The following is a 22,771-nucleotide window of genomic DNA, read 5'->3' as shown; positions in this document are numbered from 1 at the left end:
CGGGGTGGGGGCACCGGCGTGAGCATCGTTCCGTGGTTCTGCGGGAAAGCGCCTTCCTCGCTTCTGCCCGAGCAGGAGGGCGGCTCTCTGGAAGGGCGCCGAAGGCTCTCGGTTCGCTCGTTTCGGCTCTTTTCCCCTCGAAAAGAAAGCGGGTCAGGGGGGAAAAGCGACTTCCCCGGCGGGGTGCGGAGCGCGGCCCCGCGGGTCCCCAGGCGCTGGCGCTGGGAGCCAGCGCTGCCTTCTCTGAAAAGTTCGGGGACTTTATTCCAGCCCGACTGCGATCCTAGAATAACCGGAGCCGCTCGCCGGGAGGAACGTGATCGGCTTTTCCCAGGGGATGGCATGCTGCCTCAGCCCTGTACTTTGGTCAAGGGTACAACCAATAGCGAGCTGTGGGATTTTGGGTAATAAGTGTGGGAATCTGCAAGAAGAGTAGGTCTAAGAGTGATTTGTTTTCTTACTGCTCATGAATAATGGCCTCGAGCTTTTTTTTTTTTTTTTTTTTTTTTTTTTTATAAACAAAACAGGCCAACGAAATAGGCACGTGGGAGATTTGTAGGCGTTCAACATCACAATCATCATCATCAACAGCAATACAGTAGGGACGTCCAGGAGGATGGTGTCTGATGAGAACCGTTTTCTCTGAGAGGCTGCTATCACATGCTGGCACAGGTAGCTTTTGCTATCGTTGCTGAAACATTGACCTCTTCTAAAAGGAAAGCCAGCAATATCCTAAAATTAGAGAGAAAATGTTTTTTGGTTCTTTTAGCAGAGCTGCATTTCACTCCATCTCTGTCAAAGAGTGAAATATTAAGTTTAGTTCAGATTAGGAAAAGAAGTTTGATTCCAGCTGTAGAACTGTAGGATAATGTGTGCTGGCTTTCATCCTCCCAGTTTAAATCCAGCTAGCTGTGCCCAGCCTTGCTGAAGTGAGCCACTCAGATTAAAAGGCGGCTTCTTATGAGGGGCTAGTACAAAGTTTTTCTTATAAAGAGCCAGTACAAAGATTTTCATCAAAGTATTTTATCACCTGAAACTTACCTGGAAACCGCTACTTGTATCTGCTGCTCTTAATCCTTCCCAGATCTGGAAGATACATTATTGCTTCAGAAATTAAATCTTTGTCCTGCAAGCTGTACCGTTTACAGCTATCACATTGGAATTGCAGAGGGAGATATTTTAAATTTAGCTATAATATCTGTCCAGGTTAGAGCCAGCTTTGTTTTACAAGGCTTCTGCAGCTCAAGAGGGAGAGGCTGGCACGATGTGTTGCATCTTGCAAATGGATAGCATGTCTATTCTGACATGATTTGAACATGAAAACCCAATAAACACATGGCCATTATGCATGGAAATCTCACAGCAGAGCTTTCTGCTTGCACTTAGACTGTTTTGGTTGAGAGTTACACTATGAGGAGCACAAGACTTGAAAGCTGCAAGTGGCTTGTGTAAACAGATGGACATTTGAGATGTATTGATGGCTTCAAGTTAATTCAGTTAACATGTGGGTGCACATGTATTTAATTTAGCCTAGTGTAAATTTTTGTAAGCAATGGAAGCTCGTATGTGCTTTTTAGAAAGAGAGTGGGAGCCTGTGGGTTTTGTCTGCAGGTCTTGGAGCTACGGCTGTACAGGCTCTTAGGGACTGTGACCATCCTGTTGTCACAATCCTGTAGGCCCAGGTGAGACTTGGCAGTTTTTCACCGAAGGTAGCTTGCAGATGAATTTTGAAATGGTAAAGCACCCTGTGCTGAGAAAACCTAAAAGTGCTTAAACACATCTCCCTGCACTCTTATCGTGCACGCTGCTCGCTAGAACCACTTAGGCTGAGCACCACCATTAAACTGCCAGCCCTGCTGTTTGCAGTGGGACAGTTCCTCACGGCTCAGGGTGAGGAAACCCAGCAGTTTTGTGTTGCTGAGCCTTGCAGGGAGGTTTGTGAGTGGCAGAGCTCTCCCTGCACAGAGCAGGGAGGAGCTGGGATCTGGCATCCCTGGCGGTGCTGCTGCACAGCAGCCTGTGTGCAGGAGCTCTGCTTTTTCCTCCTTACCCTGAGATAAAACACTCTGATGTTGGCAAATGATACACCAAAAAAACACAGATCGTTTATTGAAAAATAAGGACTCTGCAGCATTTAGGAGAAAGTAAATGAACAGTCCTTCTAAAAATACAGCAGTATGCTAAAATATTGCCAAAGCGCTGCTCTGACGCTGTTGTAAGCTGTCATGTTTTTTGACCATTATAAATAGATTAGTATTATTGCAAGGATTTTTTTCCTATTAACACAGAAGTTTTCTTTTTCCTGTTTTCAACATGAAGATCCTCACATGTTCCCTGAGCAGGCAGAGCTGTTCTCATACAGAAGGCAGTGGGAATCTTGCTGGTGAGGAAGTGGGCACTGCACCCCACTGGGATGGCCCTCAAAAAGCCTTTAAGTCTGCTGTGCTGTAAGTTCAGGGGTTTTTTTTGCAATCTGTTTTGCTTAATTCTCCTTATCTCAAGACATTAGATAATACAGTCCAGTTGATCACTTAGGATACAGTATATAGTCAAGTTCAGACCCAAATTTGGTTTGAACTGAGGCTTGAAACAAGAGTGAGCTCCTTTCCAGTAGCACTGAAGTGCTGGGGGCTTTGGAGTGTTTTCTTTCCATTTCACATTGTGCCCAGACCCAAAGTAAATTTCCTTTCAGGTTTGTGACCAAACAGTAGGACTAGGGAAATCAGCAGCCAGATCTGCTTCATTTTGGGAAGTTTTCTAACAAATAACAACATTCGGGTCAAGATCTTAGCATTATGCTGCTGGCTGTGCTGTACTCCACCTGCTTTGGGCACTGTGTGGAGAGCAAAGGCTGCATGTAAAGTGAATTTCCAGTGATTTATGTACAGTGGAGTCCCCACGGTGTCGGCTGCACCATGGCCATCCTGGATAAGTGTCTGAGGATCCCTCTTGCAGTGCCTTGCCCAGGTCCCTGGCCTCTTCAGGCTGGTGCTGAATGCCCAGGGACATGCACAGCACACTCTGTGTATGTAAAGTGCATTGTCTGAGCGAGTCCTTCATTGCTCACAGAGCTCTCATCCCCTCTGGCTGCACAGGTTTCTGGGTGAGGAGACCATACACTTCATGGCAGCCTGAGGAGGGTCTCCTGTAATATTTCTGACGGCTTTATTTTCTGTCTCCTCCAGCCTCTTTCTTTTCCTTTGAGCTGCAAGTGTAGATTGAAACGCAGGTAATACATAAGAGGATCCTTTAATATTGGCTATTTTCAGAGGCACAAAGGACAATTACTTTCTCTTCCTACTAACCTCCTGCTGGCTTACTAGCTGCTTGGGAGGCTGGTGATTTTAAGAATACCACTTTACCCAGTGCATCAAATACGGAGCAAATCTTTGCTCACCAAGATCCCAGTTCCTCCATCCCGTGGTAACACCAAAAATTGAACTTGAGTGGCCCAGAGCGCCAGCCCCTACTGTGAAGACTCATACAACCATCAGCACTTTTGAGAGTTAAATTTGATCCATTGGCCCTGAGCTGTGCTGACAATTGCCAGCTAAAAGACCTTTCAGTGAATTGTCCTTTAATAGAACTCTTCCCCTCCCCCATTCCCATTTCCTGTTGTTCTTTTAAATAAAAAGAAATCCTGGTGACAAAGCTAAAGTGTATTCTGTCATTATTGTTTGAAGAATAAAGTATTTGTCTATATTGCAAGGAAATTAATTGCCTGAGAAGTGCAGGTCAGAGTTATTTTACAAGGATAGTATTCTTCACTCCTGCAAAATCTCAAAGAAAAATCCTCACACTATTTAAATGATATATTTTTGTACCAGTATTTGATCCTTTGGATGATTTCAGTTCAAATACTTGGGAATTAATGTTGTATTAATGCTGCACTGGTCTGGGAAAGGACACTGAACACTTAAACCAATCTCTTGTGGTTTGTGAGACAAACTGAGCAGGCTCAGTGGCCAATGCTATTTGATGACGTTTTGTAGCTTCTGCAAGGAGCAGAGTTTTACAGAAGATGAGCCAAATAAGACCTCATCTTGTAGAGGAGTGACTTTCATTATTGTCTCCTGGTGCCTAGAAATGAAATCCAGGTTTTACCTGAAATGAGTCTGAAAGGTTTTAAGAATGCTCATGTCTGTCTGACTCAGCAGGCCTAGATTTGCCCCATGTACTCAGGACTTGGCTTTGCCAGTCCAAGCCTAGTGGGATGTGCAAGGTAGAACTGGAGTATTACTAAAATTGTATTTAAGGTCTTACTGCTGCTCTTAGTGGCAGTGATCTTAGTTGTTGCATTTAATTAAATTTCTTTTAATTTAATTTAAACCCAGATTCTCAGCACGGGCTTTTGCGTTAAGCAGGTTAGAAGGATGGCTAGGACAGCAAAGAGCTGATGGCATAGGGTGAAATTGCCAGCTCCTAGCTGAGCTCCTCCTCCTTTAAGTTGCTTTGCCCATGTTTTGGTGGAGAGGGGACAAAATTCAGTTAAGCTTGCTCTGCTCAGAAGCTTTGGAACAGATTTAAATATGGCTTGCAGTATCTTAAATTTCTACATGGAGTAAGTGAACAAAACAGCTTTAAATTAAATTGAGTGCCATATTGTGGTTTGTAGCAGTCAGTCTAAAGATACATTTAATTAAACTGGTTCAATTTCTAAACTAGGACCATGGAGTTTACCTTTTACACTGCTATAAAATCCTTGTGTATGAGCAAGCTTTCGGTGTAATGAAAAAGGCTGGGGGACACACTTGTGATCCTCAGCTAACCAATTAAATGTTTACTTAATAAGGATCTAGAAGTTAATTTTGCAATCCATTTTTTTTAAATGAAAGCAAAATACCTATTACATGGCTAAGTCAGTGCCTTAGTCAGGCAATAGAGGAGTTGCTTTTCTTAGCTGGGAAAATCATTTTAATGTCCCAACCGACCTTCCAGCAGGAGATTAGTCCTAATAGACCAGGTTTACACTGAAAAAGATTCAGAAGCCATTAGAGAAGAGAATTAGAAAATGATAGAAAATGAATGGTTTTCGAGTGATTTCCGAGCAGATTGAATTAAAGCCAGGTGCTCACTTCTGTATTAAAGAATTTTCTTACTGAAACGGAGAAAGTACCTATTCTGTGGCAGTGATTATTGCCCCAAATCTTGCGCTGGTGGAGCCTCCTCCAGTGACTCTGGAAGGAGCCTGGGGACATTGGGGTAGCCAGGGAAAGGCAGCTCTTGTGGCACTCTGTGCTGTGCCATCCAGGAGCACACAGCTGGCTTTTCACTGAGATGAGCTTCCCCCTTATGCTGTGGCATCAAAGATCATGCTGCTCGTGTTGTTATAGACAAGGGCATAAATAATATCAGGAAATGCAGTGTATGTGTCCATTGCCCTTCTGTTTAACAACAAATGGAACACACCTGCCAGGAAGCTATGCAAAATATATCAAAAATGTATTAAGTCACAGAAAAGGGAACGTGTTAGTGCAATGTTCTGCTTTACAAATTCAAATCTGGAAGAAGAGCATGTTCAGTAGGAGACAGTGTGCTCTTTCCTGTGCTGCAGGTTGGTTTGATGTCTGTAGTTGCGTGCAGGCAGCCTCCAGGAGCAGGACAGGAGGATTGGGAGCAAACCAAACTGTGATTTGTGCGATTCTGTGGTGCATTCAGCACCCGGAGGTTGAGATTTACACGCACAGGATAATTAATTAATTCAGGTTTGAGAGTCACACACTGATTACTCAGCCAGTGTGTGCACAGGTAGGGTGAGCACTGAGTTCCTGATGGAACTTGTTGCTGAGATCCCTTTTGAGCCTCCTGCAGACAGAACAGACAGGGCTGGGATAGAAACAGAGAAGTGCTTGTCACTTCTGCAAAAGAGCTTCCAATTGAAACCTGAAATTAGATGTAATGAGGCATTCCCACAAACAGGGCTGCTGTAGGTAAGTAGCAGTTTGCACAGGATGATGGAAGTTCTGCAATAATATTAATTCTCGTGAGAGGCTACAAATGAGTAAATGCTGATGAATATGTACCAATGTGTGAGTGTGAGTTTGGTGCTTCTGAAAGGCAGCTGGCAGTTCTGGAAGCTGAAGGATAGAGGAGAGCAGCCCAGGGAAGGTGTGCAGTGATCCCCTGGGATGTGCTGGATATGGGGCTCAGCTCTGCAGGCTCTCTCACAGTAAAATGCGTGCAGGGGATCCTCCAACACATTTCAAACCTGTGCTTGGGCACTCCATGTGGTGCTTTCCTCCCACCCCAGTCCCAGGATGCCATTAGAGCAGCGTCTCACCCTGTGTGAGGCAGAATGAGAACCTCTCTGAATGAGAGCTGTGCCTGTGTTTCCATGAGGAACCCTGGAGGGGAGGGAAGCACCTTCTAGCACCTTCCACAGATGTCCCACTGTTCTTTTAATAACTCATGCACTGTGCTGGCCCAGAAAGGGGCTCCTAGTGAGAGGTAACAAGCTGAAATGGGGTAGAAAATGGAGAAACCAACAGATTCTAATACGTAAAGTGAATTGGAGGTAAAGGCGTGGGTCCTGTGGTGTGAATAGCAGCAGCAGTTGCATACCCAAGCTCCTCTGCCATGCAAACACAGCATAAAGAAGTAGCTGTAAGAGGCAAGATGGAAGAAAAATGCTGTTGCACAATAGTAAAAGGTTTTAAGAATGTGAGATTTTTCTTCTTGCTTTGCTTAGTTTTTAAATCTGTGGTTTTGCATGTAAGAAAAAGGGAAATATATACTTGTGTAGCTGTACAGTTTTCTGCAATTGTTTTTATCTCAGCACCTGAGTATGAGTTGTAGAGGCGTGCTTTATGGCCCTGTTTAAGAACAATATTTAAGTATAGCCTTAGCTTTAAAAAGTCATGTAAATTAAGCAAAACATGAGTTTACAAGTGTGGTGTTAGTTAGATGAATGAGATTTCAATGCCCCTCTGCATTTTTCAGACTGTGCAGACAGTGCCCCAATGACCTGCAGGGCGATTTAGGTGCCCTAAGTCATTCTAAAAAAGGGGAAAAGAAAAAAGTTCATTTCCTAAGTTACCTGTGTTGTTAAACATTGTTCAGAAAAGCTGCAGGGACAGCAACGAGTGGATGTGAGAGGTGTCCTCCAGCACCTCTAGGATTTACATGGATTCCAGCTCCAAGGAGTGATACTGAAGACATTGTAAATTTTTAATAATACTAGCAAAGTTTGGGGTCTCTAGGTCCTTCTACAGTTTTCTTTTCTTTTGTATCACTGGGGATGTTGGCCAGGTGGGACCACGGGCGGCCACTTGCTGTGCCAGATGGGGACAGTCATGGTTTTGTACAGCTGAGGCTTGAAAACCTTCAGGATGGAAGTTCGTTTAGGGTTGTTTTAAGGGTTTGCTAGGGTTGTTTTGGTAGGTTGTATTTGTTTATTTAGGGCTTTTTTAGGATTTCTTAAGGTTGTTCTGGTAGGTTGTATTTCCCTGATTATATTTCAGTTTGCGTTACGCTCTTGTTAAGAACATCTGAGCATTATGGGCCTGGTTTTGTACCTGCTGCTGTCAAGGCAGAATTTGCTGTTTGTTTTAGTCTATTGATGCTAAAACCTTGAGGTGGTGAGCCTGTGGTTAGCCACCTGAGTGTGCATCCACATGGGATTTCAGAAAGTGCAGAAAGAAGTTCAGCAGTTGGTGTTCAGTGATGTTCTGTTTCCAAATCCAGCTGTTTCAAGTAAAAAAGTAGCAAAAAACTTTAAAAAAATCTGACTGAACCATTGAGTGTTTTGCTGTTGGTTTCCTTTATTTAGCAGGACAGGGTTTTGCCTTCTTAGGCTGTTCAGAAAGCGTCGAGTCCTTTCAGAGCCCTGATAGGCTTTGGCTCAGCCCCTTGTACAGCTTCCCGTGCTGAGCTTTTGTTTGTCACAGCTCCAGCTCAGGAGAGCAATGAGTGGGGTGTTTCTGTGGAGGAGCTGTGGGCCTCTTTGTATTGAGTGTAAAGAAAGTGGGGATGTGTGTTGGGAGGCAAATGAAAGCATATTGTTTTTAATAAAGTGTCACCTGCAATGTGCTTCTAAACAAACCTCTGCACGGCCATGGATGGGGTTTTTTCACTTGAAAGACACTATCTCCTTCTTCTAAACATTTGCACAGCAAAGTAATGCATTATTGCATTTTCATAAATAATTGAAAGGCAACTTAAAAGAAAGTAGGCCAACAGAAAAAAAAAAAAGAGAAAGTGTCGGTTTCAAGTTTGAAAGAAGAAAAATATGTTTCCTTCTTGATAGCAAGTCAGTTAAATGTTATTAAATCCCATTTTCCCACCCTGACATGACCAAAGACAAATCTGAAAATTGACAGTTTCATTTGAAAGAGAGAGAAATGGGGGAAAAGGTTTTGAAATGCTGAGTTTGGTTTGGATTGTTTCTCTTTCTCTTTCTTTTTCTTTTTTTCTTCTTTTTCTTTTTTTAAATCCTCCCCATAAGAAAGGAATGGTGACCCCTTATCAGTTTGCAAGGCACTGAGGAGCAAGTCTCTTCTGGGTGCCATTTGCCGTGCTGGGCTGTAATAATGCGAGTTATTTTAGAACTGTGCATACGTTAGTGTTCTGGCGCAGCATGATACAATAATGTGTGAAAAAGCATAAGATCACACCTTGGTGAAACTTGCAGATTTCCTGCATAATCCGACAGTGAGCTCTTGTCAGGTTTTGACTATATGTAAAGTGAGAACAAAGTTTCCAGAAGCAAAGCGCGAGCCTTGGATGCGTTTGGAGTGGCTGGGCGGGGATTGTGCCCTGACGTGGCTCCGAGCCTGGCTCTGAGCACTTCAGCCCCACTAAAGTGCCCAGCAGGTCTCCTCTGGGGCTTGAAACTGGGCAAAAGCTTCAGCCCTCTGCTGAATGGGAGCTTTCATTTTACTGGTGCTGAGGAAGACCTTTGAGTAAATAATTTTTTACAAACCATCAGTGACAGGATCAGTTTTCTGTACCATGCAGCAGGATGGGTCTGGTGACACAGCCAGCCTGTGGGAAAGGTTTATGGCCATGGCTCTCTTCACTGGCCTGTGGGCACGTTGGTGCCAAGCTGGTAGGGCTGAAGGAAGTGGGAATATTCAGTTTCTATTTCAGTTTTTCTTGCTCTCCATGCAAGATGAGCACCAGCAGGGTCTGTGCCTGGGCCCTGGTTTTGGCTGTACCAGATGTTAGAAGGAATTGCTGGGTGAGTTCCTTCCATCAGGCAGGAGGCCTGACCAGGGAGCCCCAGCAATCCCTGGCATGGAGATCAACAGATCCCATGTATTAATGTGCTTTTTAATATGCTTTTAGATTAGTGTTGTTCAAAGAGTCTACCCCAGTGAAAATAAGCTTCATGCAACTGATCCGTCTTCCAGAGCAAAAAATGTGCATTCTCTCCTGCTTTCCTCCCAGCTTTACTCTGTCTCCTTTCATTTTTTATAACCAGTGAGGCTGTGTTTCAAGTCCCTGCCCACCGTTTCCAAAATGTGTGATATATTTGTTAAGGATTTGGAATTTGGGCTGCTTCGATATAACTTTGTGTAGGTTTTGTAGAAACACCTGACATGTGTGTTTAGTTCCTAAACACCTTCTGTGCTTGATTTATCCTCACAGGTTGTCAAGGTATTCAGATGACCTGAAACTGAGGAAGTGAGAGGGAGCTCAGCTGGCAAAAGTCTGACATTGAGTCTGACTGCGGCTCAAATTTGTTTTGCAGAGTTGAGCCCAGGCTGCGTGGGCGGTGAAGAAAGCCTTCTTCACTTCACCATTGTATCCAAAAATCTCTGAGCAGCAGGGATTTTTTGCAGGTGATGAATAACCTAGTTAGCTCACATTGATTGCATGGGTGACAGCTCTCCTTGGAGGAGCCATGGTGGGGATTTGTGTTCCTGGGTTCCTTGGTGGGGATTTGTGTTCCTGGACTCCTCAGTGGGGATTTGTGTTCCTGGGTTCCCTGGGGGGGATTTGTGTTCCTGGGTTCCTTGGTGGGGATTTGTGTTCCTGGGTTCCCTGGTGGGGATTTGTGTTCCTGGGTTCCTTGGTGGGGATTTGTGTTCCTGGGTTCCCTGGTGGGGATTTGTGTTCCTGGACTCCTCAGTGGGGATTTGTGAGCCTGGGTTCCTCAGTGGGGATTTGTGTTCCTGGGTTCCTTGGTGGGGATTTGTGAGCCTGGGTTCCCTGGTGGGGACCCTGGGTGGGAGCTCCTCTTTGGGAGGTTCTTTGGGAGGTTCTTTGGGAGGTCCTCTCAGGCAGAGAAACCATGACCTGGACATCTGACCACCATGCATGAGTTGCTTCTTTACATTTGCCATTGCTGTTGGCCATGGCTCAGCAGCTTGGCTTCAGAACTTTTACCCTCACTGGATGTATTTTTAAGGTCCTGTTATGCTCAACTGTGATCACCAGGCAGATCTTGAGGTTAGATATGTGGAGGATGCTCCCAACCCAGAGTCCCTGTGTGTTGTCACAGAATTTGCCTTCCCTTTGACTGGCCTGATGGTGTCACCTGGGGTGACAGGCCAGTCCTGTGTGCCCGGGGAGTGCCTTGCTAGGCTGAAGGAGGGTTTCTGGGCAGGAGGCAGTGGTGCTGTTGATGCAGCACAGTGTGCCTCACTGTTTGTGTTATTACTGTTTTACATTTGTATTTGTAAGAGGAGCATATTGATGACTGCGTGTTAAAACTCTGTCTTTTAGTGCCTCGCTTGCTTTCTCAAAAAGGAAGAAAGCTACATTCTTACTTGGAAAAACAGAATTGCACTGGAGCTGTGCTCATCCATGATCAAATGCAGGCAGATTAGGGCATGGTGTATAAATTGCCTTCGTGTTCTTTGGGTTAGCAGCTGTCAAATAAGTGATTACAGGCGTTGGCATCGCTTTGCTTCCCATGATGGCTGTGAAACAGGGATGGAAATGGAACAGATGCCATTTAATGTGGACCAGCACCCAGGTTCTGGCTCTGGGGCTGCCTCTTCTTGCCTCATGGCCAAAGTTTCTCAGCATCTTTTTTGCTTTAATTCCTGTGGACTTATAAATGGGGATAATAGTGCTCACTCACTTTATAGGAGATTTCTGAGGCTGTTTGGTATTTGGGTATTTGGTTTTTGTTTTGGCATTTGGGATACTTTGGTGAAAGATAGAAAGTATATGCTAGAGAATTAATGGTGAGATTAAACTGAAAAATTCTGTTGAAATTGAGGAAAATTACTGCTCCTAGATGAGCTTTGCTGTGCTGGGTGGTGTTAAACTTCTGCAGGAAGTAATTTTTTCAGGGATTGTTTTGGGGTGTCATTTCCTGGGATTTTTTAATTTGTTAACTGACAAGGCTTTTTGATACCAGGCACTACACTTGAAGTCCTGTTGAGGAGCAAATGAAGTGTTGTGATGCTATTTTTTGCAGCATAGGAGTCTACGGTGACTCATTTGGTGTTTGTAATGCCTGTGACAGATTAAAAAAAAAATTAAATCAGTTATTCCCAGTGAGATGGATACACTCAGCCAGACCCATTTGAGAATTATTTGCTGCGCTGTTAAGACCAAAGTACACATCTTCCCCCTCCCCCCCAAAAGAATCCAGCTTATCATGAAATGTTTATCAGAGCCATGTAAACATTTCTCGACTGCCGAATTTTGCAGGGAAATTCTTTTGGTCTAACATATGTATTGCAAGCAAAACTCTTCACAGATTTTTTTTTAAAAAAAATATAATTAGCTTGGTTGCAGCCCTACTTATTACCAAGCATGCCAGCATCTGGCAAGGGTATGGGGATCTGGGAATTCACTGCTTGGAGCCCTGGAACAAAGTGTTCTGATCCGACCCCAGGCAATGAGTCCAGGACTTGAACTGGAATCTTCAGGAGCAGAGAAGTCTTAAGTGTCTGGAAAATTGGCCTGTTGAGTCACCACACAGGCACTAAAACAAAACTAATTTTAAGCAGGTCAGAGTTCAGTGATTCCCTCTGGAATCTAATTTTTTTTCCCTGAAAAAAAAAAGAAGTCTCATGTTTTAAATGAAAAGGGTCAAAGTTGATGCACTGCTACAATTTTTGAATGCTTTCCCTTAAGAACAGCCACCCAGGCTAGGATTAGCATGAAGGGCTGCTAGGCTGGCACTTCAGTGTCTGGGTTAAAAATATTTTAAAGCAGTAAATGCAGTCAGAACAGAGAGAGAGATCCCTGGGAGCCTTCCTATTCAAAAATGTGTAAGCTCAGGGCAGCAACTGCAATGTAATTTAGGGCAGTATATGCTTCATAGCTTTGGAGAATATTGCCTCTTGTTAATGTTGCATTGGAGGACAGTGGGATAGCAGTAATTTCAGAAAGGTGGTGTTCCTGTTTGTTTTACATTGGAAACTTCAGAATAAATGAAGGGAAGCATCAGCTGAGGAAGAAGCGTGACCGCCGAGCGCCAGCAGTGAATGCAGCCCTGAGCAGGCTGTGGGAACCACGGGGAAAGGGGGCACAGGAGCATTTTCCTGGGAATGCAGCTGCACAGGGAGCACAGCAGACAAAGGCAGAATCAGGTATGTACTTTAAAGGCATTTGGGCAAACTTCTGTCTGAGAGCCCCGGAGGAGCCTGCTCCTTGAAATGACAGAATGTTTGGGGGATCGAATGTCAGGACCATTGCATTGCTTTTCCACTGCTGAAGGAGTGGAACAGGACCCTTGTACTGCTTTTCCACTGCTGAAGGAGTGGAACAGGACCCTTGTATTGGTTTTCCACTGCTGAAGGAGTGGGACTGTCTGTGAGCAGGGATGATTCAAAGAGCTGCTCAGAAAAGCGTGCCTTGCGAGAGGGAGGGAGATTTTCCCTTCCCATTTCTCTATGAAGATAATTTCCTTCTTTTCCCCTTTGGGTCTTGCCAAGTTTGCTTCACATTTGCAAGTGAAAGGGATGGGTCTGGGCTGCCCAAGGAAGCCTGGGTCTGAGCTCTGTTTGTGTCAGGCATCGTGGGCTTGGTGATGTCTGTTTATCTCTGAGGAAATAGCCCTGCTTGCACAACAGGGCAAATGCAATGTGCAGATGTCAGAGCTGCTAGAGCAGAGAGGGCTGTCTAGGAAAAGCCATGCCAAACCTCATGGTGGAGTGCAAAAGGAGCTGCTAGGACTTCTGGCTTCCTCCCTGTGCCTTTCCATGGCTGTAGGAAAATCTCCAGGCCAAACAGAGAGTCGTTGTTCCTCGTGGTGAGCTGTAGCTCATGTGAACTGTTCTGTTGATGGGAGGATATTTTTATGAATGTTTACCCACGCAGGGGTGCAGAGATTTGTGTGCTCTGGTCGCCAGTGCAGTAGTCAGAAAGGTCTGTGAAATAAACTGCTTGCACAGGACTGCCCCTTCAGTGTGCAGGAATAGCTGAGAATGTGGCTTTTGGAGTGAAGGAGCTATAAAGCTGAAATTTATTAGGAGAGCAGCAGCCTGCCTTGCTACTACATGAAGTTATTGGAATGCTTCTCCCGTGTTATTCCTGCAGGTATACGAGGCACAGGGATTCAAATGGGAGGATGTGTGAGGCTCTGAGATCCAATTTGTCTTCCAGGCTTCTGCAAGGCTCCATTTTTCCCAGGCTTAACAAGTAGCAACCACAGTTTACTAAAATATTTATTTATATTTAGTGAAAACCGATTGACACACAGTTGGTTGTGCGTTTAAGATCACAGTTTATAGCCCTTTGAAGTCTGAAGGAAAGAGGAATGCTTGGGAGAAGCTGAACTTGAATTAATTGTGGAGGCAAATACAGACTGAGTTTCCTGTGTGGCTCATTTTGCTATGGGAGTAAGTCAGGCAATGAGCAATGCTGGGCCAACTTGTATCACAACAGGAGGTGGTGCAGCTTTAGTGCAGAATAGCCTGGCTCACTGAATCCAAATTATTGACCACTTCTCCAAACTTCAGGTATGATGCTGGTTCTGAAGGAAAAAAGTTAATTTATGATTTGTACAGCTTTATGATTTGCAGTTGTGAAGGTGGGATAAATCACACAGGCTTCCAGCCCTGAAACTTTAATCTGCAGTGATTTGAAACTTGAAAACTACAAAACACTTAAAGGTTTGGATTTATATTTTCCTTTTTGAATGATGTGGTTCTTCTCACTAGATTGTGAAACTTTGCCATAAGGAAGAATTTTAGGGAGCCAAGAGGCAAAATGTGTTTTGGGCAGCTCCCAAATATAGTATTTTTTTGTTCGTTTGAACTCTGCATTTGTAATTCCACAGCTGTCCTTGCATCCAGCCCCTTTAAAATCTTCTCTTTGCACAGGAGAGTTGCAGCATGCGCATGCTGTGCTGATCCTTTTTGTTTAACTCACAATGCTTTGCTCTCAAACTGGCTATCAGAATACGATGGGTCAACAGGATCATTCTGTTTAGCATGAAGCACACCTGAAATATCTGCTTAGGTAGTGCTTGTGATTTCTCAGCAAATATTCAGCCCAGTGGGGAGCTGCAGGACTCACCTCCATCTCCCAAGGGTTAACAGTAACCTATAATAATAATCTTGTGGCACAAAAATGCTTCTTTTTATGCATTACCTATTTCCAGAGGCCTAATTTAGGTTTTGTATCAAAATGGATATCACAAACGCTGGTGCTTCCTGCTGGGAATGAAAGTGCTACCAGGAGACTCCTTCTCTGTTATTCCCCTGGTGTCCAGGAGGGGTGAGGAGGCGAGGAAACAACTGCTGATATCTGTAGCAGCGAGTAGAAATAGTAGCAGGATGGGTTGCAAAGGTAAAATGCTTTGGGAGTATTGTTCTTGTGAAAGTCTGGCCCTTGCTTTTGGTTAGAATATATCTCTATGTGTGTGTAAATATGTGGTTTTGTATCAGGGCCAAATTTACATCTCCACAAGAAGTTGGGTTCATTTTATAGATGCACAAAAATTCACCTGCTATCAAAAGAAAAGGGTATGGTTATGGTGTAAAATGAGATTGTGTATTAATGCTCAAATACACAGACAGATATACTCAGAGATCAGCACAGGTGTGTCCCTGCTCTCTCCGTGCATGTTGCATGCCAGATTCTGCTGCAGATCCAGTGGAACTCTTTCCATCACTTACTTTCCTCCAGGATCTTTCTGTTGAATGCTTTCATGTAAAAGAAATCACGTTTGAATATTTTGTTGTTGTTGTAACAAGTTGGAACAAGGAAAACAAAAGCTGGATTAAGCACATTTTTTGTGTGTGTGTGTGTGTGTGTTCAAAAATGCTTGCTGAACACCCAGATATTTTCTCTCTCCTTGGTATTGATTTTCCATTGGACATTAGAAAAAAGTTTTTTACACAAAGGGTGAGAAAGTTCTGGAATGGTCTCTGGGCACAGAATTAGGGGTGATTGGGGTGGGGCTGTGCCCAATCATCCCCAATTGGCCCCAGCTGTGCCCACAGGTGAGCAGCATTAACAGTAACGAGGGCACACAGGTGCAGGGCATCAGCAGCAGGGCACAAAAGCCTGGGCTGAGGGACGGGAAGGTTTTCCAAACTGCAATGGTGTTATTGTGGGTGGGCAGATGCCTGAAGCCTTCTGAGGAGGTAAGGTGTTACTGGGTTTGGGTTGAAGCTTTCTGAAATTGTGTGGGGATATTCTGTGTATTTTGGCCCTCTCAACAGTGACAGTGGCCTGCCAGGGGAGGTGCTGGAGTCACCATCCCTGGGTGTGGCACTGGGTGCCAGGGTTCATTTGAGGTGTTGGGGCTGGCTTGGAGTTGATGATCTTGAAGGTCTCTTCCAGCCTGGTGATTCTGTGTGTGGTTCTTATTGCTCTAGCTGTAACAAGGGTTCTTGTTGCTCTAGTCTGGCAGGTTTTGATGCTGAAATTTGGAGGGGTGAAAAGTGCTCCATTGGTCTGCTGGCCCCTGTGAGTGTGGACACCTGGGGTCTGACGGGGCATGAGGGAGAGAACAAAGACTCCTGCCCAGTCTGGGGTGCATGGGTGTGTGTGTGCCGCCTTCAGTTCCATGGGAGGGCAGTGCTAGGCTGGGCTGGGTGGGCTCTATTCCACCAGTTTGGGCCCTGCACAGGTATTTTTGTGTTGGCCATGCCCAGGCTGCCTGGCTGAGCACCCAAGTGGTCCTTGAGGAGGGCAGTGTTGGCCCGCCCGAGTGCAGGGTGAGGGTGGGCAGGGCTGAGAGCTCGAGCACAGTCCCACTCTGCTCTGCTGGGGAAGGCTCTTGACCTTTTGTTCCTTGGTTTTATTGTGTTTAAGGACGTACAGACTTAACCATCGCTTGTGGGTTTTGCAAGTATTAATTAATTACTATTCCAACCAATTTGAGGGCTCGTAACCCTAAATAAACAAGAGTTTAATCAGTTATTTTTCTTTGTATTTGTGCTATAGGAAAAATCCACTCATTTATTTCCAAGCACATGACACACAAAAACTATCTTCACACTTCTGAGTGGAACTGGGGCTTGATGCCAAGGTTTTTTTTCCCTACAGAATATGGTATACTCATCCACTCAGAGGGAATGGCACAACCTTACGGTTTCACTCGGGAGCTGGAGATTTCTGTCTTACTCTGGTTTTGTACTTAGAAACTGTAAATAGCTTCTCTTTGGTCAAGTTCTTTGTCCTCTTGACTGCAGCCATTGCTAATGTCCTTCAGCATGTGAAGTTGCTTTTTTGGAGTAGCTATAACTAGTAAATGGGATGGTTTCCCCCCATATTTCTTGCTGTCACCTTCTGCATGGATTATTTGGTTTAAGGAATCTGGGAATTAGGGAAGGAGAATGGAGAAAAAATATAATAGGGGTGCTTTTATCCTCTTTCTTTTGTGTGTGGAGAGGCCCTTGAGTGCATGAATTTGGGAATTAGGAGTAACTTGTGTCCCACACCTGATGCAGCCCTACAGGAAGGCCATACAGTGCCCTGGTTCAATGTGGAACATGGAGGCACAACAGAGTGAAGGAAGCCAGAGTTTGTGACTCTGCATTTGCCATCATATGGGAGTTAAATCACAGCTAAGGGCTTTTTCTTTTGTGTTTTAATTTCCTTTGTTTTAAGCAAGTATTTTTTAAATGAAGTGGGGGAGGAGAGCGCTGTGCCACTGCCATGCTTTGGGATCTGAGGCTCCTGTGGACCCCATAGGATGTCAATGGACTCATTAAGATTTAGCCAAGTTTTATGCATTATTCATAATATACATTCACAGCATGCACCCTAAAGACTGTCTCCTGTGAATGCTTAGTCAGAATCATTTGCATTCTGTATTATGGATCCATAATATAAAATACATTTAGCTACGTTTTGTGTATTATCCTTTACACTTATTTCCAGCCTTTACTCTTCTGGCATATGCAGCAAATGTTTAAACAATAGTATGCAGTTATGTTTTGTTGCTCTATAAAAACTAATGCATAACAAGGGCTGTTATGAAAATTAATTATTGCATAAGAGCAATGGACAGCTTTTTCCTCTTTGTAGCTTCAGTGACATTTTAAACTTATTTTTCGAATGTGTTTAAGAAGTGCTTTAAATTCTGGGCTGATATTTTGTAAATTTTGTATTTCAAATACACACAAAAATCATTTTTGATGTGCAAGGTTGGCAGGTGATAAAACATCAAATTGAAGCTGAGATGCTTAATAATCATAAGAGTCTTTTGCTGTGAGTTTACTCTAATCCTATGAACATTATTTCTGCTGTACATGACAAGACGAAAGAATCAACAAAACACCGCATCAAAAAATTAATTCTCTTGCTGTCATCTCAAGTATTGAAGCTCCTCTATTTTCTTTTTCTCAGCTGCCAGTGCATCATGGTGATGGGTCTGATCTCGGCTTTGTGCTGATCCACAGAGTGGCCCAGACATGTTCCTTGTACACCTCTGCCTTGGTTTCCCCATGGGATGTGGTGCTCCTTAAATTCCTCTGTGGGAGCTGTCTGTCTGGATTTACTCCTGCAGCACCCTGCCACTGCCAGCAGACAGTATTCCTGGTGGGAATGCTGCTCCTGCAAGAAAATGGGATTTCTTTGGGAGCCAAGCTGCATTAGGGGAAGCACAGGGAGGTGTGAGGATTATCCTCCTCGTGCAGAATTGGTTAAGGGATTGCTTTTGTGATGTGTCTTCATTTTGGGGACCATGGTAATGTTTCTAGCGCAATATTTCCAGCTGGAGCTTGCATATGAAAACACCAGATGGGCCAAATCCAGGCTCCTGTGGCATCCTTTGCAGATCACTGGGGTGCTGCCCTTGTGTGTGTTCAGCCTTTCACCCATTGCATTCTCAGGGAGCTGTGCAGGTTACAGAAAAGCTTTTGGGGTAATGTCCTTGTCTCAGGGCCTGGCTCACACTGGGCTGCAGAGGTGTCTTGAGACTAAGTATACAAAATATAGACTGCATACCCCAGGGACATGAGTGACTTGCTACGTCAAGTTCTCTGCTGATGTTGTAATCTTTGATTAAAAGCCAGTGCTTATCAAAATACTTCAGAAAGTCTTGATAGCACATAAGATTGAAATGGTTTTTTTCCCATCATAGACTTTAACACAGGAGAATGTTTTGGCCAAGTACAGTCAGGAGGAAAACAGTTGGTATAAAATGAATTTAAAATCCTAAGGATTATTTATATTTACTTTTTTTTCCCCCACTAGGTCTTCAAAGCTACCTTTAGGCAGCATGCATGCAGCATGCCCTGAGGGTACAGCAGAGAGTTAGCAAGGGTTCTTCTGTGGCCCAGGCGAAGTGGGAACATGCTCTCCTTTGGTCCAGAACTGTCTCTTGAGCTCTCAGAGTAACACCTAAAATACAAACATTTTGCTGCCTTTCTGTTCAAGAGAGAGGACCAGTTTTTCATGAGGCTTTTTTAATAAGTGAATTGAGAATTGTAGATTTGTAAATACATGTATTTTGCAGCTTGCCATTGCTGTGACTTGTTTCTTTTGCTTACATATTTAATTTCTTTTGCTTACATATTAAGAGTAATAGTTCATGATTTTTAACTCTGATGCATAGAAACAAAATATTTATTGTTTCTTTTAGGTAAGATGTGACGGAGTGGGGCACTCTTCTCTGTGTGCGTTGAGTGTAATAATGTGAAGTAAGAGTAATCATTGTGGAGGGGAAATAATCTGTGAGAGCAAATGTTCCTGGATGCATTGCCAGGTCATTTATGTCCTGTGGAGCAGAACTACCTTTCCCTCTTGGCTGCTGCATACAGGGGCAGGAAAGGAAGGCAGAGATCTGAGGCTGAGATCCAGATCTGTGCTGGAAGATTTCTTTATTATCTTCCTTGAATCTTGAACTTTCCTTCCTTGCCCTCCCACATTCCCTCTCCTTCCCAGCTCTTGTGGCAGCTCTGGCACTTCTCTGCTGTACCATTTGCTCCTTGCTGCACCCTAAAAGCTCCAAAATAAACCCCAAAATAAATAAATAAGTGCATCAGAGGTTGTTAGCTTGGTCTCTGCCACATGGATCTGATGCACTGCTGGTCCATCTCACTGTTGGACATCAACACTTGGGACCAGTGAGAACGTATTTTTGCCACTACAAATCAGCAGAATAGGAATACAAACAAAGCTCAAAAAAATCAAGACATCTAAACACCCCTTTCAGATTCATGAATATGCTATATTTAAGCCTAACTTCTGAGATTTCCTTTTATTCTCATGAATATCATTTACATTTGAGCAAATGCAAATTCATTTCCACTTCTGGTGCTCTGGAAGCTGCTCTGGAAAGTGAGTAGGATGTGCCCTTTGGTCCATCCCAGTTCAGGCCCCAGTGCTGTGTGCACAACCTTGGGATTTCCAGAGCATTCAGCAGTTCTGCTCCATCTGTTTTTCTTTTCAGCAATCTCCATTCTTACTGTGAAATTTGCAGTGTAAGAACAGGGGCTTTATTAGGCTTGCGATGTGGAAAATAAAGAACTTGCTTTCTATTGTTTAGCAAAATTTCTAGGAAGTTCCTAGCAGTTTTATTTAATGCTTGGAATAGGTATCTTTATCTTTCGAAATGATTTTAAACAGTTTTTGTTCATGAGCTGCTGTATAAATAGGCACTAGGGTACCTAGAAAATGAGTGCTGTACATGAGCTGGACTCACAAGAGATGGAAAGAGAATTAATTTCTGTAACTCCATGGTAGTACCTGCCCTAAAAGAGCACCTCTACAGCGGGTTTCAATTCAAGGCTTCCCAGGTACTGGGCTGCCATTTTTATCAATTATACTCTAGGGGCAGTGGTTTGAATTGGTAGGTTTTAAGTGTTTCACTGGATTACCTGCTGCACTGTTATTCCATTTTACACTTGGAAAGGTTGTAGGATTTTACTTCTGATTCAGTTCATCCCAGGAAATCCAGACTTTGCAGTTAGCTGAGGTTGTTGTGCACTTTGTTCTCTTGGTGCTCTTTCTGTCCTTTGTCCACAATCATCTGCATAACATTTCTGTCCATCCCTAGTGTTAGAAAGTCAGAACTGTTATGCATCATAGGGTTTTAAAAGTAATAGATTCTGATTTCCTCTTTATCAGCCCTAGCTCTCAGTCTTTATAGTTCAGGCTCTTTTACTCTCAACAGTAAAATTCAGCACTTTTAAAAAAGAAACTGAGATTTTCATCTGATAACAAGCATTGAGGCTTTAAGTTATTTCAAGACAACAGGAAAAGTTCATGGGTGTTTGTAACCCTGGAACACACTATTAGAAGGGGCCACAAGGACTCTCAGGTTGTGTGTTCCTCCCACAAAGAAATCCTTTCACCTTGTGGTGCTTCAGGGGGTACATGATACCCAAAAGGGAAAAACTGAGACAGTGTCTGTCACATCCCTGTTCTCCACACAGTGGGTTTGGGAGCACAGGGATCCTCAGCATGATGAGCTGCATTTAATGAAGGTAACACTTCTGTTCATGTTGCTTAGATAACTTCAGCTGAAGAATCATTTTCTCGAAGTTTTATTTGAATTCCCCAAAATTTAATTGAAGAAGAGGTAGAAATCAGGCATATTTCTGTGCTGTGAATTGCTCAGGCACTTTGACAGACTCTGAAGAGCTGTGCCCGTGAAAGGAGTATTCCTCTCTGAATCTGCTCCTTCCTCTGGTCTCTGCCTGCAACACCAGGAGGGCAGGGCACCTCTTCTCTGCCTCCCTGTTTCCTTCCCCACCAGAGCTGCAGAAACCAGCCATGCTCAGCCAGCAGGGCTTCTCACCTCCCACTGGACAAGGCGTTGTCAATATCCTGGGTTTTATTGCTTCAGATCTCTGGGTCTCTGTTGTGTGTTCTGAAACCGTTTTCTCTGCTGTTTTTCTGTAACACTTTCTGTTTGCATACAAATCTCTCCCAGGAATTGCACCAAAATCCCTCCACCCCTTTCCTGGTGTTTGCTAGTGAAGCAGAAAGTCGTGTTGGGGCTTGCAGTCCTTGCCAGGCTGTTCCTTCCCCTCTCCTGCTTCTCCTTCTCAGGAAATTAGCAAGATGTACAGTGGTCAGTCTGTTACCTGCTCCTGAGTTTAAAAACCTGAATTTTCTGGTCACCATCTCCTCCCTTTTGCCAGTTCCGCAGCAGTGGCACTGCTCTGACCTCACTGAGTTGTTTCAGCTCTTGGGCCATTTTGTAGTGATGGATGAAAAAGCAAAGATGAGTTTAAAGCTGCTTTCATTCATCTCTTTGTTATTTTAACACTAAATCCCAAGGATAAATATTATTGTTAAATCACTGCTGATTACAATGTACAAGAGAAAAGTCCTGTTTTGAAGATCAGGCTTCTTTAGTGAGGAGAGGGGGACGACAGCCCTGTTGAAAAGGGTAAAAGCTGAAGAGCCTGGTAGGTATGTCCATGCTAAATGTGTGCCATGTGTGCTGAGGGTGACTTGGTTCACACAGAATATTTGCAGTCAGTCAAAAATAGAACTCATAACTTGAATGCTTGTGCTTCCTCAGCCCAATCTCTGCAGAAACAAATCTCCATGTTACTGAAAAAGAGCAGAACTGAGACATGACTGTTGGGGTTTGCATCAGTTGCCCCTTAATGTGGGGTGAAAGGCAAGGGACAAAAGTAAGGAAAATATATAGGGAGGTGTAAGCAGATGTTGTGAGTGCTGTACTTGCCCTGCCTTGTGGTACTTTGGTCTTCACAGGTGTCAGTCCAGCATCTCCTTGATTAATACAAACACTGATTAATACAAATATTTCAAACTGGTGCCACTAGTACAATGTATTACTCTGTTCCACTTAGGGCATTGCATGTAGTAAATAAACTGCAGGCAATGGCAGTCTTGGTTGCAGCTGGCTTGTTTCCTAAATATTAATACATATACTACACTGAGAAAGTAAAACAATTTAAAAGAACTGATTGCAAAGTCTGTACAGGTGTAAAAGTTAAGCATATGGCAGAGAGGAGATTGCCAATGAAAATGACAGATGATTAGCATTCATTAAAACTTTCAATTAACACCTTGACAAACCCCATAAAATAATACTGCATGTAAATAATGTGTGATTTCTCCAAGCATTCTTCTAAATGCTTTTAAGGGAAAGGATGAGTGAGAAAGAGAAGAAGGAAAGTGTATTCCAGAAGTGCTTACTGCTAAGATTTTTTCAGCCCTTGGTTTGTTTTGGAGTTCAGTGCTCTAGTGAGGAGTAAAACAAGCTGGGATTTGACTTCTTTATTTAAGAAAGCATCCATTGGCACTGGCACATGTAATCCTTTTTGTCTTTCGTTAATGAGCACTTCTGTGGTCCTGGCTGGACTCAGGTGCTGCAGAGCTTGGGGCTTGTGGAGATCGAGACTTTAGGCTTCATTTCCTCTACTCCAATTCCTGTTTGAAGTTCTTGTGTTTGTTTCTTTGTCACTTACGTTCATAATTGGATGCA

General features: G+C 43.8%; 1 protein-coding gene across 1 annotated transcript in view; it reads left to right on the top strand.

Annotated features, from left to right (window-relative positions):
• The first annotated feature begins 581 nt into the window (after positions 1 to 581).
• SOX5 (SRY-box transcription factor 5) overlaps positions 582 to 22,771 on the top strand; it is a 590,818-nt gene continuing 568,628 nt past the window's right edge. The window contains exon 1 of the mRNA XM_054281898.1: positions 582 to 672. The gene's annotated coding sequence lies outside the window, so the exon portion shown is untranslated. The remainder of the gene's footprint in view (positions 673 to 22,771) is intronic.

Source organism: Melozone crissalis, unplaced genomic scaffold, assembly GCF_028551555.1.
Source record: "Melozone crissalis strain CALT ecotype California unplaced genomic scaffold, PUWL_Pcris_2 ptg000033l_1, whole genome shotgun sequence".
Classification (NCBI taxonomy): Eukaryota; Metazoa; Chordata; class Aves; order Passeriformes; family Passerellidae; genus Melozone; species Melozone crissalis.
The sequence above is the reverse complement of the archived record's forward strand: the minus strand, read 5'-3'. Positions and strand labels throughout refer to the sequence as shown.